This window comes from Nerophis ophidion, linkage group LG10 (genome assembly GCF_033978795.1).
Source record: "Nerophis ophidion isolate RoL-2023_Sa linkage group LG10, RoL_Noph_v1.0, whole genome shotgun sequence".
Classification (NCBI taxonomy): Eukaryota; Metazoa; Chordata; class Actinopteri; order Syngnathiformes; family Syngnathidae; genus Nerophis; species Nerophis ophidion.
In genome coordinates, this window is record NC_084620.1 from 70,363,803 (window position 1) to 70,381,115 (window position 17,313).

The 17,313-nt window shown below is 36.1% G+C and overlaps 1 long non-coding RNA gene across 3 annotated transcripts; it reads right to left on the reverse strand.

Annotated features, from left to right (window-relative positions):
* Positions 1-125: 125 nt before the first annotated feature.
* Positions 126-16,271, reverse strand: LOC133561234 (uncharacterized). 3 transcript variants are annotated; one of them, XR_009808618.1, is made up of 7 exons: positions 16,204-16,271; positions 15,103-15,168; positions 14,243-14,308; positions 13,389-13,454; positions 12,451-12,525; positions 8,869-8,970; positions 126-1,025 (listed from the first exon to the last, which is right to left on the reverse strand). It is a non-coding gene; the product is annotated as an uncharacterized LOC133561234 (long non-coding RNA). The 3 variants fall into 3 exon arrangements; XR_009808619.1 differs by lacking the exon at positions 8,869-8,970; XR_009808617.1 differs by lacking the exons at positions 126-1,025; positions 8,869-8,970 and having other exon boundaries at positions 12,100-12,525.
* Between the last annotated feature and the right edge of the window lie 1,042 nt (positions 16,272-17,313).

The window sequence follows — 17,313 nt, forward strand, 5'->3', positions numbered from 1 at the left end:
ATAATAATTTTAAATACTGTATTACAAAATAAAATAACACAAAAATAAATAATAAAAAAACAAATAATACAAAATACTGTAATACAAAACATAAATGACACAAAAATAAATACTGAAACAAATGATATACAATAATAACAATAATACAAAAAATAAATAACACAAAAATACATAACAAAAAAAATAACATACTGTAATACGAAGATAAAAATAAATAACACAAAAATAAATAGTAAAACAAATAAGAAACACTGTAATACAAAAAATAAAATAAACACAAAAATAGTAATAAAACAAATATTATTACAAAATACCGTAGTACAAAAACATAAATGACACATAAGAAAATACTCAAACAAATGATAAAAATACTGTGATACAAAAATAAAATAAATAACACGAAAATAAATAATAAAACAAATAGTAATCTATACTGCAATACAAAAGTAGAATAAATAACACAAAAAGAAATAATAAAACAAATAATAGAGACTGTGACAAAAAAATAAAATAAATAACAGAAATAATAATAAAACAAATAATAATAATACCAAATACTGTTATCAAAAAAAAATGACATAAAAATAAATACTCAAACAAATGATTAAAAAAATACTGTAATACAAAAACAAAATAAATAACACAAAAATAAATAATAATAAAACAAATAATAATACTGTAATACAAAAACTAAATAAATAACATAAAAATAAATAATAAAACAAATAATAATAATAGACAGCAATACAAAAATGAAATAAATAACACAAAAATAAATACAAATAAAACAAATAATAATAATACAAAATACCGTAATACAAAACAGTGACACAAAAATAAATACTAACACAAGATGAAAAATAATGTAACACAAAATCAAAAAAGTTAACACAAAATTAAATAATAATAAAACAAATTATAAAAATATAATAATTTGGCCCTGCGATGAGGTGGCGACTTGTCCAGGGTGTACCCCGCCTTCCGCCCGATTGTAGCTGAGATAGGCGCCAGCGACCCCCGCGGCCCTGAAAGGGAATAAGCGGTAGAAAATGGATGGATGGATGGAAATTATAATAATACAAAATACTGTAAAACAAAAAATTACACGAAAACAAAAATAATAAAACAAATAATAAAAAATACTGTAATACAAAAAAACACAAACATAAATAATGATACAAATACTGTAATACTAAAATAAATACAAAATAACAGAACCCATATTTGTTTGAAGTACGTCTTATTGTAGTTTTTACTGAAAACACTAATCAGTTTAGAGCATTTATTTTCTACAGCACTTATCCTCACTAAGTTTGTGGTTAAGCTGGAGTCTATCCCAGCAGGCCATGTTTCAATGTGTCATTAGGAATAGTCATCCTTGTTGGTGCACTTCACTCCACTCCTGAGCTGCCACCTTATCCTGGTCGAGGAGTTTGAGCGTCCTAATGATCCTCCGAGCTTTGTAGTCCGGGGGCTTCTTTGCCCCCAGTAGGGTCTCCCAAGACCAGCAGGTCCAAGGTGAGGCACCAGACAAAGAGCAGCTAGAAGACCTCCATGCATGGACAGTATCAAGGACTCAGATTTGGATGGATGGAGCATTTCTAACATTTTTTTATTGTCAACTAAAGTGCCTAAAATAACATTATCGTCATAAATAAAAAATAAATGCAGTCTCTATTTTCTTCCACAATCAACGTCTCTATCAGGCCCGACATATTTCTCCAGGCGATGGCTTTGTCTCCATTTAAATTGTTTCAAAAAGATGTTTTAGTCACAGTTGGCGTTCCAATAATTTGAGCCAATCAAAACGTGGGAAGAAAGTGTGAAAAAAGGAAAAAGCAACTGACAAAACCTCTTTTAGTTTCTTGTTGTGTAATAGAAGAAGTTGTGCACAAACTGCAAACCATTGCGGATGCTGTTACCATGGCAACAGTGCAGCGGCACCACGGGGAAAATATGAGAAAGCGTTCACAAAATTGTGACCCAATCGAGTATCATTCACAGTGAATTAGATAATACTATTGATATCAAATAGTATTAATACTATTGTAATACTATGGATTCCTTAAATATAAGACAATAAATAATGAAATATGCACATATTAGTAGGAATTATTAATACAATTTGGTTGCAATGCATTCCAGCACGATATCATTTAAAAACTCATGAAAATACTACAACTGTGCTATTAATACGGTTAATAATGATAACAATATTACAATTACTCCTACAACTAGTTATAATAAAAAATATGATTATTATTGTTATTATCATAATATTATATGAAACATTTGGTTATGACCAAACTGGATATCATTTCAATATTTTCATACTCCAACCATCTGTTTCAATACATGCGTAATCTGTTGAATCGCTTAAGTCGCTGAAATCCGAGTTTGAATCCGAGCTAATGTCGCTATATCTTGCTGTGGTATTCCCATTGTTTGTTTACATTGGCAGCACTGTGTGACGTCACAGGGAAATGGCCAGTGTCTTCGCAGAGAGCCAAAATAAGGCACTTTAAAGCTTTATTTAGGGATATTCCGGGACCGGTAAAATTTTGAAAAAAACTTAAAAAAATACAACAAGCCACTGGGAACTGATTTTTATTGTTTTTAACCCTTTGGAAATTGTGATAAAGTTCCCCTTTAATAGCGCTATATAAATATAATTCACTTCACTAAAATGAAAGACAAAATAAACGAAACAATGATCGGTTTGCAGGAAGTCCGATCATCACACCTGGAGGTCAGTCCAAGGAAAATGAGTAAGGCAAATAAAAAAGCAGAGTATTGGCCTCAGTAGATGCAAGAGTTACATCAACTTGTTTGCCAACTATCTACAAAACGGCACGTGGAATCTGAAAATATTGTGTCAGATCCGCTTAAGACAAACTGAGGGCCGCACACGAAAGAATTAAAACATGAGGGGCCTGTTTTGATACATACATATATATATATATATATATATATATATATATATATATGGCCCTGCGATGAGGTGGCGACTTGTCCAGGGTGTACCCTGCCTTCCGCCCAATTGTAGCTGAGCTAGGCGCCAGCGCCCCCCGCGACCCCAAAAGGGAATAAGCGGTAAAAAATGGATGGATGGATGATACTAATGCCATCCTTCATGTGGATTCCTAAAAATCCACCTCTTAGCAAAGATGACAGGAAGAAGAGTCCACCGGTGTGACGTTCAGGTGCACTCCGTGACATTGAGCACTCGGAGAAAGTCTCTATGACAGGGGTTGGCAACCCAAAATGTTGAAAGAGCCATATTGGACCAAAAATACAAAAACAAATCCGTCTGGAGCCGCAAAAAATGAAAAGCCATATTACATACAGATAGTGTCATGAGATATAAGTTGAATTAAGAGGACTTAAAAGTAACCAAATGAGCTCAAATATAGCTACAAATGAGGCATAATGATGCAATATAGCTATAGCCTAAATAGCAGGTTAGCATCAATTAGCTTGCAGTTATGCAGGGACCAAATATGTCTGATTAGCACTCCACATAAGTAAAAAAAAAACATCAACAAAACTCACCTTTGTGCATTCCTGCAAAAGGTTAACAGTTTGATGGACAAATTGAGACGGGAAAAGAAGTGGCATAAAACACGTCTTAGAAAGTCGGAGAAAGTTATACATGTAAACAAACTAGGGTGAGTTCAAGGACCGCCAAAATTAGTAGGACAAAAAGGTGCTCGCCAAATACTCCAATCAGTGAAGCATGTTTAATATAAACAGTGTGCTTTATAACAATTAGGGAGGTTTGTGTCATGTTTGTCCTCCTGCAGAAACCATATTAAAACAAAAAATATGTTTTTTCCCCCTCATCTTTTTCCATTTTTCATATATTTTTGAAAAAGCTCCAGCGAGCCACTAGGGCGGCGCTAAAGAGTCGCATGCGGCTCCAGAGCCGCGGGTTGCCGACCTCTGATGTAAACAAACCACGGTGAGTTCAAGGACCGCCGAAATTAGTAGGACAAAACGGTGCTCGCCAAATACTCGAATCAGTGAAGCATGTTTAATATAAACAGTGTGCTTTATAACAATTAGGGAGGTTTGTGTCATGTTTGTCCTCCTACAGGAAACCAAATTAAAACAAAAATATGTTTTTCCCCCCTCATCCTTTTCAATTTTTCATATATTTTTGAAAAAGCTCCAGCGAGCCACTAGGGCGGCGCTAAAGTAGAGCCGTGGGTTGCCAACCCCTGCTCTATGACAACAGCCGCTCTGAAGACGCTGCGCCGTACGAGGATGGATCGCAGAACACCTTTGCATATTCCCACACAATGGACGTCATGTCAGTGCCCCCCCCGCCCGTCCCCTTCATCCATTAAGCTGTGGACAGGTGGCCCCCGGTATTGATGCTCTCTAATTAGTCTTTAGCTTCACTCTCATGCTCCGACTTGTTATTCACCGCCACGACTTCTTTGCCCTTTGCAAACAGCAAAATCATTCCTTCCCCGCGCTGTGATTTACAGTTATTGCCGGGGCCCCGAGTAATGCGGAGCCGAAAATGGGCGCGGGGGAGGAAGCGAGGGGAGTTGGGCTCTGCGGCTCATCTCCACTTCCTGCGTATGAAAAGTCATAACTCGCAGTTGTCCGGGGCCGGAGAAATGAACACATCATCACCACACAACAAACGTAATAAGTATGGAATGAAGATGAATTCAAAGCAAGAGTATTGCAAAGATCCGTGCAGAACAACTGCAGCGATAACAATCTTCATCCACGTTTGAGGGTGTCTTGGAGCACTTCCTGTTTGTTTGCTCACGCCGACAAAGTCTTGAGATGCAGAGGGGTTGAGTCCAATATTAAAAGTGCTCGAAAAAGACCGGCGTTTGTGGATACAAATGAGAAATGTCGTTCACGGATTCTGATAGGATGTGATTACTGTGTTACATTAAATGTTGCAATTTTAAATTTCGCGCCTATGATGAGGCGTGCGCTTGACGTCACGGATCGTAGAGGGCATTTTGTTCTAGCATCGTTCCCAGCTATCAAGTTGTCTCTTTTCATCGCATAATCCCACAGTATTCTGGACTTCTGTGTTGCTGAATCTTTTGCATTTTGTTCAATGAACAATGGAGACATCAAAGAAGAAAGCTGTAGGTGGGAAGCGGTGTATTACGGCCACCTTTAGCAACACAAACACAGCCGGTGTTTCATTGTTTACATTCCCGAAAGATGACAGTCAAGCTTTACTATGAAACAGCGATGTCAAGCGAACACGGTTGGATTGGACCACGAACACAAAGTACAGTGTATTATGTATATTAATAAAAAACTTTTTACCATTCTGTATTCTGAAGGATATCTACGTCGTGTGCTACTCCAGCATCAATATGCGTTTTCCTGACCGTCAGCGTCGGATTCAAAGCGGTATGGCTCTATCCCAGGGGTCGGGAACCTTTTTGGCTGAGAGAGCCAAGAATCCAAATATTTTCAAATGTATTTCCCTAAGAGCCTTATCATTTTTTTTTTCCAACACTAAACACAACTAAGTAAGACCAACATTACTAGAGTATAATAGGTCTCGTATTGTTTGTAATAACGTTGATATTATGAAGCTAACTGTGGAGGGGGCGTGGCCTGCGGGCCTGCAGCGAAGCGGGGTGTGCCAGGACCGGCCTCGAAATCAGTGACAGGTGCGTAGATGGCCCACCTGGGCCTTGTTATCTAATCACCTGTCGCTCTGTTATTAGCAGCAGCCGGGAGGAGAGACGGGGTTGGAGCTGGAGCCAGAGAGCGAGCGAGAACGAAAGAGAAAAAGACAATTGCTGGAAAGCAACTGAGAGACTTATTGAAAAATAAAAAAATATCGTAACCCTGAAACAGGCTCTCATGTCGGTGCTTGGTGGTCTGAAGAACCCCCAGGAGAGTAAGCCCTAAAAAAAAAATAAATAAATAAATCATGCAATTTCTTGAACAAGTGCGGTAGAAAAAAAGGATGGATGGATTCAAATGCATGAGCATGTTTTATATTTTGAACGTTATTTTTAACACTTTGATCACAAGTGGAATTATTCATTACTTATCGTGGTAAGCAGTGTTAGCTCAGATTTATCCGAGAGCCAGATGCAGTCATCAAAAGAGCCACATCTGGCTCTAGAGCCATAGGTTCCCTACCCCTGCTCTATCCCTTGTTGCGGTTGGGCCTGGACGAGTGGTCCTGCCACCCCCACGGCTGCCACGGCGCCTCTCACAGCATCTTCCCTATCTGAATTGCTCCCACTGGTATTTTCCAGAATTATCCTGTTAAATATGTCTGACATCTAAATCGCTCCCATTGCCCTGTCTTTTTTTTTTCTTCTAGTCCTTCACTCTCACTTTCCTCATCCACGAATCTTTCATCCTCGCTCAAATTAATGGGGAAATTGTCGCTTTTTTGGTCCGAATCGCTCTGGCTGCTGGTGGCCATGATTGTAAACAATGTTCAGATGTGAGGAGCTCCACAACTGCTACTTCCGGTACAGGCAAGGCTTTTTTATTAGCGACCAAAAGTTGCCAACTTTATCGTGGATGTTCTCTACTAAATCCTTTCAGCAAAAATATGGCAATATCGCGAAATGATGAAGTATGACACATAGAATGGACCTGCTATCCCCGTTTGAATAAGAACATCTCATTTCAGTAGGCCTTCAAACCTTAGGTTGTATATTTGTATTATTATTTTGTCAAAATAATTGTATCAAAATGATCACAAAACTTTGTGTTACATTGAGTCTTTGATCGCACCAATCAAAAGGCGTGTAAATCTCCACTGTGTAGGATGGGAAGCGACATGAAGGCGTCGGTTTCTTTCCTCTATTGCAGGGGTCGGCAACCCAAAATGTTGAAAGAGCCATATCGGACCAAAAATACAAAAACAAATCCGTCTGGAGCCGCAAAATATGAAAAGCCATATTACATACAGATAGTGTGTCATGAGATAAAAATTGAATTATGATGACTTAAAAGGAACTAAATGAGCTCAAATATAGCTACAAATGAGGCACAATGATGCAATGTGTACATACAGCTAGCCTAAATAGCATGTTAGCATCGGTTAGCTTGCACTCATGCAGGGACCAAATATGTCTGATTAGCACTCCACACAAGTCAATAACATCAACAAAACTCACCTTTGTGCACTCAGGCACAAAGTTATAAGTTTGGTGGACAAAATGAGACAGAAAAAGAAGTGGCATAAAACACGTCTTAGAAAGTCGGAGAAAGTTATACATGTAAACAAACTATGGTGAGTTCAAGGACCACCAAAATGAGTCGGACAAAACGGCGCTCAGCAAATACTCGAATCAGTGAAGCATGTTTAATATAAACAGTGTGCTTTATAACAATTAGGGAGGTTTGTGTCATGTTTGTCCTCCTGCAGAAACCAAATTAAAACCAAAAATATGTTTTTCCCCCCTCATCATTTCCATTTTTCATATATTTTTAAAAAAGCTCCAGAAAGCGACTAGGGCGGCGCTAAAGAGCCACATGGGGCTCCAGAGCCACGGGTTGCCGACCCGTCTTTTATTGTAATCCACAGGAAGATTTGGTCCTGACCCTAGATCTACAAAGCGTAGAGGAAGCAGGGCCTGACTCCCCTCCAGGCACCTTTTCTTTGAACTGTTTTACGACTTTTTATCACAACTGTTTTTAATGAAAGGTGATGGCTGTTTACAAGCCGCGTCCTTTAGAAACAGCTGTTGCCTTGTAATCAGGGAAAGTCCAAATAAAAGTGGAGGCGTACAATCTTTCGTCAGAGCGTACAGTGTCTATGTGTTTCTCTTCATTGAGCCAAATTTAATTCTGTCTCTGTTTAATTCCTTGCTTCTTGTCTTGTTTAATAGATGGCATCAGTGTTTGAACCTGACACATTTACTGCTGTGTAATATTTTGATAATATACACAGCGCATCTGGAAAGTATTCGCAGCTTTTCACTTGTTCATCCTGGATGAAAACCAAAGAAGTGAAGCACTCTGAACACTTTCTGCATGCACTGGAGATGAGGTTTTTGGGGTGACATATTGCCTCATTTTCACAGCCCCCCACTAATTTAGTAACCTTACTCTTGATTTAAATCATAGCCAATAATTATATCTAAGCTGCTTACACTTTGACAGGGTAATCTTTTCAAATGATTTAAAAGCATGTGTTAATCACAGAGATTATTATCAAGGCTTAGGTCAGGCTGATTACAAAAAGAAATAGCCATCAAACATACTCCGAAAAAAGGGACTCCAAAAATTAAATAGTAAAATAAATAAGTGATGTTTCGTAAAAAAAAACTGTCAATAAAATGAAAAAACAGCTTCGCAATTTTAGTCATAATTTTTGCGCTTGAAGAAACGTTTCTATGACTTCAGCTGTAGCTGTTTTTTTTTATTTGTCATTAGTGCCACAAGTATCATGTTAGACCCGCTCGACATCCATTGCTTTCGGTCCCCTAGAGGGGGCGGGGGGGTTGCCCACATCTGAGGTCCTCTCCAAGGTTTCCATCACTTTTTCCTCACTTTCCATCTTAAAGATCGAAAAAAAATAATTGGGAATGTCCGGTGGGCCAGATTGAAAAGCCGCATGTGGTCCCCAGGCCTTAATTTGTCCAGGTCTACTAATAAAAGTTTCAATCAATCAATCAGTCCCACAGACCCGAACAGAAACAAAAACCCAACTTAAAATAGGCTGTTGGATAATGCTGATTTCTGGGGGGGTGATTTTGCTAATGCTAATCAGCAGCATGTCATTGGGAAATCCAATATAAATTAGCATCGAGCTAGCGCATTTTCAAAAGTGGAGCTTTACTGTACATTCGAGGGTTTTGTATCAGACCTACTTGTATTGTTGGAATGTAAAAATAGCAACATTACCTGGAGGCTGTGCTCTGTCAGTTGGTAGAGTAACCGTGCCAGGAACTTGAAGGTTCCAGGTTCGAGCCCCGCTTCCACCATCCATATGTCCCGGCAAGAAATCTGCGTTCAAAAGACTCCGGCTTATTAGTGATTCCTAGAGCCCAAAAAAAGTCTGCGGGCTATAGAGCGTTTTCTGTTCGGGCTCCAGTACTCTGGAATGCCCTCCCGGTAACAGTTGGAGATGCTACCTCAGTAGAAGCATTTAAGTCTCACCTTAAAACTCATCTGTATACTCTAGCCTTTAAATAGACCTCCGTTTTAGACCAGTTGATCTGCCGCTTCTTTTCTTTCTCCTATGTCCCCCCCTCCCTTGTGGAGGGGGTCCGGTCCGATGACCATGGATGAAGTATTGGCTGTCCAGAGTCGAGACCCAGGATGGACCGCTCGTCGGGACCCAGGATGGACCGCTCGCCTGTGTATCGGTTGGGGACATCTCTACGCTGCTGATCCGCCTCCGCTTGAGATGGTTTCCTGTGGACGGGACTCTCGCTGCTGTCTTGGATCCGCTTTGAACTGAACTCTCGCGGCTGTGTTGGAGCCACTATGGATTGAACTTTCACAGTATCATGTTAGACCCGCTCGACATCCATTGCTTTCGTTCCCCTAGAGGGGCGGGGGGGGTTGCCCACATCTGAGGTCCTCTCCAAGGTTTCTCATAGTCAGCATTGTCACTGGCGTCCCACTGGATGTGAATTCTCCCTGCCCACTGGGTGTGAGTTTTCCTTGCCCTTTTGTGGGTTCTTCCGAGGATGTTGTAGTCGTAATGATTTGTGCAGTCCTTTGAGACATTTGTGATTTGGGGCTATATAAATATACATTCATTGATTGATTGATTGATTGACAAGTGGTGGAAAAGTGTATTACAACTGAGTACCGCTGCTAGCTGAGAAACAGATATTTTATGGCGGCTCTTCAGGGGGATGGTTAAGAAACACTGTCCCACGGTAGGGAATCGCCTCATTCCTGGGTGGATCGCACCTGATCATTTTGCAATGCAGTCTGCTGGAAATGATGGAAAGCGCCACTCAACATAGCAACTGACGCTCTAATCAAAATTGGAACTGCCACAAAACAAACTGATTTAAGATACTCAACATAGTGCACCCTCCAATTCGTCACGTTTCATGTATCAGGTAAACCAGGACGAATGTGGACATATGAGTCCCATTCCTGCTGTATATTATAGCCTTTAAAACCCCTCATGTGTGCGTTGGTTGCCAAAGCAGCCATCAATATCTGCTCATCTAATAAATGCACACATCTTGCAAAACTCCCCCGCGCACGCCAGCACGGACATGTTGGAGTAAATTGATCGCCTCGCCCGGACGAGGACTTATTTATTTCTTTTCATTCGCCGCATAACCTTGAAGCGTCGACGAGGGGAACGCCTCTGGTGTTGGACGGAGGTGGTCAAGGTCGTGCAGGAAAGTAAAAGAGGGAGGGTGAGAGGGGGGGGGGAGGGCTGCCAGAAAGGTCACCAGGCAAAAATGATGAAGTCATCTGTATTAGATTTTGTGTGACTGAGCGCTGGCGACGTGCCCGCACCTGCAGCCAGAACCCCATCAACACACACACACACACACACACACACACACACACACACACACACACACACACACACACACACACACACACACACACACACACACACACACACACACACACACACACACACACACACACACACACACACACACACACACAATCTCCATCAATAGTCAGGCCATCTGGATTTATCGGCGCTCTTTAAACATACTTAAAAGTTTTTATTTGCAAGCTCATGTTGGCTAAAAATGTGCTTTTCTTTTTTTTTTACGGCACATAGTCAATTGTGAGTTTTTTAGTGGCTGCTACTCTCAAGCAGATTGGGGTTATTGCTCACAAAAAGTGACAAAGTAGTAGCCGTTGTTTACCTTGCAAGACGTGTCGAAATGGCTGCTGGGCGACTGTTGCTAGGCAGGATTCTATTCTATCTATATACACACACACACATATATATATATATATATATATATATATATATACACATATACATATTTACATATATATACACACACACACATATATATATATACATATACACATATATACATACACATATATTCATATACACATATATATATATATATATATTTATACACACACATATATATATATAGGGTTGTCCAGGGTGTACCCCGCCTTCCGCCCGATTGTAGCTGAGATAGGCGCTAGCGCCCCTTGCGACCCCGAAAGGGAATAAGCGGTAGGAAATGGATGGATGGATATATATACACACACACACATATATATATATATATATATATATATATATATATATATATATATATATACATATATATACAGATATATACACACACACATATATACATATATATATACACACACATATATACATATATATATATACATATATATATACATACATATATATATATATATACATATATATACACAACTTTTTATTTTATTCTCTAACAAACTATTAGCATTTCTTGCAGAAAATAGCAATATAATAATGGGGAAATGACGAAACTAACAGCCATTGTTTTTTTTAGTGGCTGATATTCTCTAATGAATGTGTAGTATTTTTCACCCAAAAAATAATTATAATAGTCGAAAAGAATGTTTAAAACTGGTTTCTGTACTCTAAAAAAACGGTAAAATTTTTTACAAAAATATACACATTAATAGCCATTGTTTCATAGTTATTATTTTAGTGTTATTTCTCACAAAAATCGCACTATAATAGTGAAAAAGCGAGAACTGTATTATATATACTTATGTATATTTTATTTTACCTCATAACAATTTATTTTATTCTCTAACAAATTAATAGTATTTATTGCAACAAATAGCAAGATAAAAGTGCGAAAATTATAAAAACTAATAGCCGTTTTTTGTTTTTTTTACTGGTTGCTATTCTTTAACAAGTTAGTAGTGTTTCTCGGAAAATAATAATTGTGATGATAATAAAACAAAAAATAATAGCCATTGTTTTCCGTGCAGCAAGTGTCAAAATGGCTGCTGTGCGACTGTTGCTAGGCAGGATTCAGATGCACAGTTGGCACATGTGCATTTGGAAATGACTCTAAAACTGTAAAATATAAAAAATGACACAACAAATTAGTACTATTCGTCATAAAAAAAGATTTATAAAAGTAGTAAAGAGAGAAATGAATAGTCATTGTTTACATAGCAACAAGTATCAAACTGGCTGCTTTGCAGAAATTCTTACAAAAAATTCATTAGATTACTGTATTTATAAATGATTAATCATTGTTCAATGGCTGCTATTGTCTCACAAATTAGTAGTATTCCTCACTAAAACAATGCACTATAATTGAGAAAATGTGACAAATAGTCATTGTTTACCTAGAAACAAAATGTCAAAATAACTGCTGTACTCTTGACAAATTTGTAGGATTTCTTGACCGTTGTTTTTTTAGCGGCTGATATTCTTTAACGAGTTGGTAATATTTCTCCACAAAAAAATAACTCTAATGGTAGCGAAGAGACAAAGTAATAGTTGTTGTTTACCTTACAACAAGTGTCAAAATGGCTGCTGTGCGACTGTTGCTAGGCAGGATTCATATCTGGCTCTGCTGCCTCACACTGCAGAGGAAGAACATGGAGAGTTGGCAAAAGTGCATTTTAATGACTCTAAAACTGCAAATTATCGTAGAAAAATGACAAATAAGAAATTAGTACTATTTCTCACAAAAAATATTTATAAAAGTAGTAAAGAGAAAAATTAATTGTCATTGTTTACCTAGCAACAAGTATCAAACTGACTGATTAGTAGAAATTCTTACAAAAATAATGCATATTAAATACTGTAGTAGGAACACTTTCTAACTCCAAAAGGTGAGAAATTAATAATACATATTGTTTTACCCCACAACAATTTATTCAATTCTTAAACAAATTATTTTTTTTTTTGCAAAAAAATAGCAATACAGTAGTAGAAAAAATACAAAACTAAAAACCTAAACTAAAAAAACATTGTAATGGTAGAAAAGAAACAATTTATTAACTGTTGTTTATTTAGCAAAAAATTGCTGCTGCACTCTTAAAAATTAATGGATTTTTTTTCTGCAAAAACATGCAAATTAATAGTAATTGTTTAATGATGACTATTTTAGTGGAATTTTTCACAGCAAAGGCACTCTAATGGTGTAAAAGTGACACAATAAGTGTCAAAACAGCGACAATTCTCTAACAAATTATACACATTTATTGCAACAGGTAGCAATGCAAGAGGAGAAAAATGCCAAAACCAATAAAGGTTGTTTTTTTAGTGGCTGCTCCTCTCAATTCAAAACACTTTAATAATCCTTCAAGGGGCAATTCAATTTGAGCAGCAGCTTGTCGTGATTCACAAAGCCTACATGGCTCACAATAACAGATTAGTGATATTTCTCACAACACATGCACTATGATAGTGAAAAAGGAACGCAATTGTAGCCATTGTTTACCTTGCAACAAGCGTCAAAATGGCTGCTGTGCGACTGTTGCTAGGCAGGATTCATATCAGGCTCACACTGCAGAGGAAGAACATGGAGAGTTGGCAAAAGTGCTTTTGGAAATGACTCTAAAACTGTAAAATATAGTACAAAAATGACAAATAAGAAAATTGTACTATTTGTTACCAAAAAATATTTATAAAAGTAGTAAAGACAAAAAATAATTGTCATTGTTTACCTAGCAACAAGTATCAAACTAACTGCTTCGTAAAAAATCTTACAAAAATGCATATTAAATACTGTAGTAGGAACATTTGTAGGATTTCTAAGCACAAAAGGTGCCAAATTAATTATATATATTTTTTTACCCCGCAATAATTTATTTTATTATTCAATAATTTGTTGCAACAAACATCAATATAATAGTAAACAAATGACAAAACTTAAATACATTGTTATTTTAATGGTTGCTATTCTTTAAGAAGTACATAGTATTTCTCAGAAAATAATAATTATAATGGTAAAAAAGAAACTAATTAATAGCCATTGTTTACTTAGCAACAAGTGTCAAAATTGCTGCTACACACTTACAAATTCATGGATATTTTTTTTTTTTACAATTTAATATTAATTGTTTAATGATAACTATTTTAGTGGTATTTTTCACAAGAAAATGCACTATAATGGTGTATAAGTGACAAAATAAGTATCAAAATGGCTACAATTCTCGAACAAATTTTTTGCAAAAGGTAGCAATGCAATAGCAGAAAAATGCCAAAACTAATAGATGTTTTTTTTTAGTGGCTGCTCCTTCCTAACAGATCAGTGGTATTTCTCACAAAACATGCACTGCAATAGTTGTTTACCTTGCAACAAGCGTCAAAATGGCTGCAGTGCGACTGTTGCTAGGCAGGATTCGTATCAGGCTCACACTGCAGAGGAAGAACATGGAAAGTTGGCAAAAGTGCATTTGGAAATGACTCTAAAACTGTAATATATAGTAGAAAAATGACAAATAAGAAATTAGTAATATTTCTCACAAAAAATGATTGATAAAAGTAGTAAAGAGAAAAAATAATTGTCATTGTTTACCTAGCAACAAGTATCAAACTGACTGCTTAGCAAAAATTCTTAAAAAATGCATATTAAATTCTGAAGTAAAAATATTTGTAGGATTTCTAAGGACAAAAGGTGACAAATTAATTATATTTATACCCGCAATAATTTATTTTATTCCTTAACAAATTATTAGTATTTTTTGCAACAGATACCAATATAATAGTAAAAACGACAAAACTAAAAGCCATAGTTTTTTTTTTGTGGTTGCTATTCTTTAAAAAGTTAATAGTATTTCTCGGAAAATAATAATTATAATGGTAGAAAAAAACTAATTAATAGCCATTGTTTACTTAGCAACGAGTGTCAAATTAATAGATTTTTTTTTTTTTTTTACAAAATAATATTAATTGTTTAATGATGACTAACTTAGTGGTACTTTTCACAAAAAAAATGCACTATAATGGTGTAAAAGTGACAAAATAAGTATCAAAATGGCTACAATTCTCTAACAAATGTATTGCAAAAGGTAGCAATGCAATAGAAGAAAAATGCCAAAACTAACAGATGTTGTTTTTAGTGGCTACTCCTTCCTAACAGATTAGTGGTATTTCTCACAAAACATGCACTGCAATAGTGAAAAAAAGAAATATTAGTAGCCATTGTTTACCTTGCAACAAGCATCAAAATAGCTGCTGTGCCACTGTTGCTAGGCAGGATTCATATCAGGCTTACACTGCAGAGGAAGAACATGGAAAGTTGGCAAAAGTGCATTTGGAAATGACTCTAAAACTGTAAAATAAAGTAGAAAAATGACAAATAAGAAATTAGTAATATTTCTCACAAAAAATTATTTATAAAAGTAGTAAAGACAAAAAATAATTGTCATTGTTTACCTAGCAACAAGTATCAAACTGACTGCTTAGTAGAAATTCTTACAAAAATGCATATTAAATACTGTAGTAGGAACATTTGTAGGATTTCTAAGTACAAAAGGTGACAAATTAATTATACTTTTTTTTTTTTTCACCCCGCAATATCCATCCATCCATCCATTTTCTACCGCTTATTCCCTTTCGGGGTCGCGGGGGGCGCTGGCGCCTATCTCAGCTACAATCGGGCGGAAGGCAGGGTACACCCTGGACAAGTCGCCACCTCATCGCAGGGCCAACACAGATAGACAGACAACATTCACACTCACATTCACACACTAGGGCCAATTTAGTGTTGCCAATCAACCTATCCCCAGGTCAATAATTAATTTTATTCTTTAGCAAATTATTAGTATTTTTTGCAACAAATAGCAATATAATAGTAGAAAAAATACAAAACTAAAAGTTGTCGTTTTTTAGTGGTTGCTATTCTTTAAAAAGTGAATAGTATTTCTCGGAAAATAATAATTATAATGGTAGAAAAGAAACTAAATAATAGCCATTGTTTACATAGCAACAAGTTTCAAAATTGCTGCTACACTCTTACAAATGTATGGATTTTTTTTTTTAATTAATAGTAATTGTTACACGATTACTAATTTAATGGTGTTTTTCACAAAAAATGCACTATAATGGTGTATAAGTGACAAAATAAGTATCAAAATGGCTACAATTCTTGAACAAATGTATTGCAAAAGGTAGCAATGCAATAGCAGAAAATGCCAAAACTAATAGATGTTGTTTTTTAGTGGCTGCTCCTCCCTAACAGATTAGTGGTATTTCTCACCAAACATGCACTGTGATGGTGAAAAAAGGACATATTAGTAGCCATTGTTTACCTTGCAACAAGCGTCAAAATGGCTGCTGTGCGACTGTTGCTAGGCAGGATTCACATCAGGCTCACACTGCAGAGGAAGATCTTGAAAAGTTGGCAAAAGTGCATTTTGAAATGACTCTAAAACTGTAAAATATAGTACAAAAATGACAGATGAGAAATGTGTGATATTTCTCACAAAAAATTATTTATAAAAGTAGTAAAGGAAAAAATAATTGTCATTATTTACCTAGAAACAAGTATCAAACTGACTGATTAGCAAAAATTCTTAAAAAATGCATATTAAATTCTGAAGTAAAAATATTTGTAAGATTTCTAAGGACAAAAGGTGACACATTTATTATATTTGTACCCGCAATAATTTATTTTATTCATTATTTTATTTTATTCCTTAACAAATTATTAGTATTTTTTGCAACAAATACCAATATAATAGTAAAAACGACAAAACTAAAAGCCATAGTTTTTTTTTAGTGGTTGCTATTCTTTAAAAAGTTAATAGTATTTCTCGGAAAATAATAATTATAATGGTAGAAAAAAACGAATTAATAGCCATTGTTTACTTAGCAACGAGTGTCAAAATTACTGTACACCCTTACAAATTAATAGATTTTTTTTTTTTACAAATTGATATTAATTGTTTAATGATGACTAACTTAGTGGTACTTTTCACACAAAAAATGCACTATAATGGTGTAAAAGTGACAAAATAAGTATCAAAATGGCTACAATTCTCTAACAAATGTATTGCAAAAGGTAGCAATGCAATAGAAGAAAAATGGCAAAACTAATAGATGTTGTTTTTTAATGGCTACTCCTTCCTAACAGATTAGTGGTATTTCTCACTAAACATGCACTGCAATAGTGAAAAAAAGAAATATTAGTAGCCATTGTTTACCTTGCAACAAGCGTCAAAATGGCTGCTGTGCGACTGTTGCTAGGCAGGATTCATATCAGGCTCACACTGCAGAGAAAGAACATGGAGAGTTGGCAAAAGTGCATTTGGAAATGACTCTAAAACTGTAAAATACAGTACAAAAAAGACAGATGAGAAAATTGTACCATTTGTCACAAAAAAATATTGATAAAAGTAGAAAAGACAAAAAATAATTGT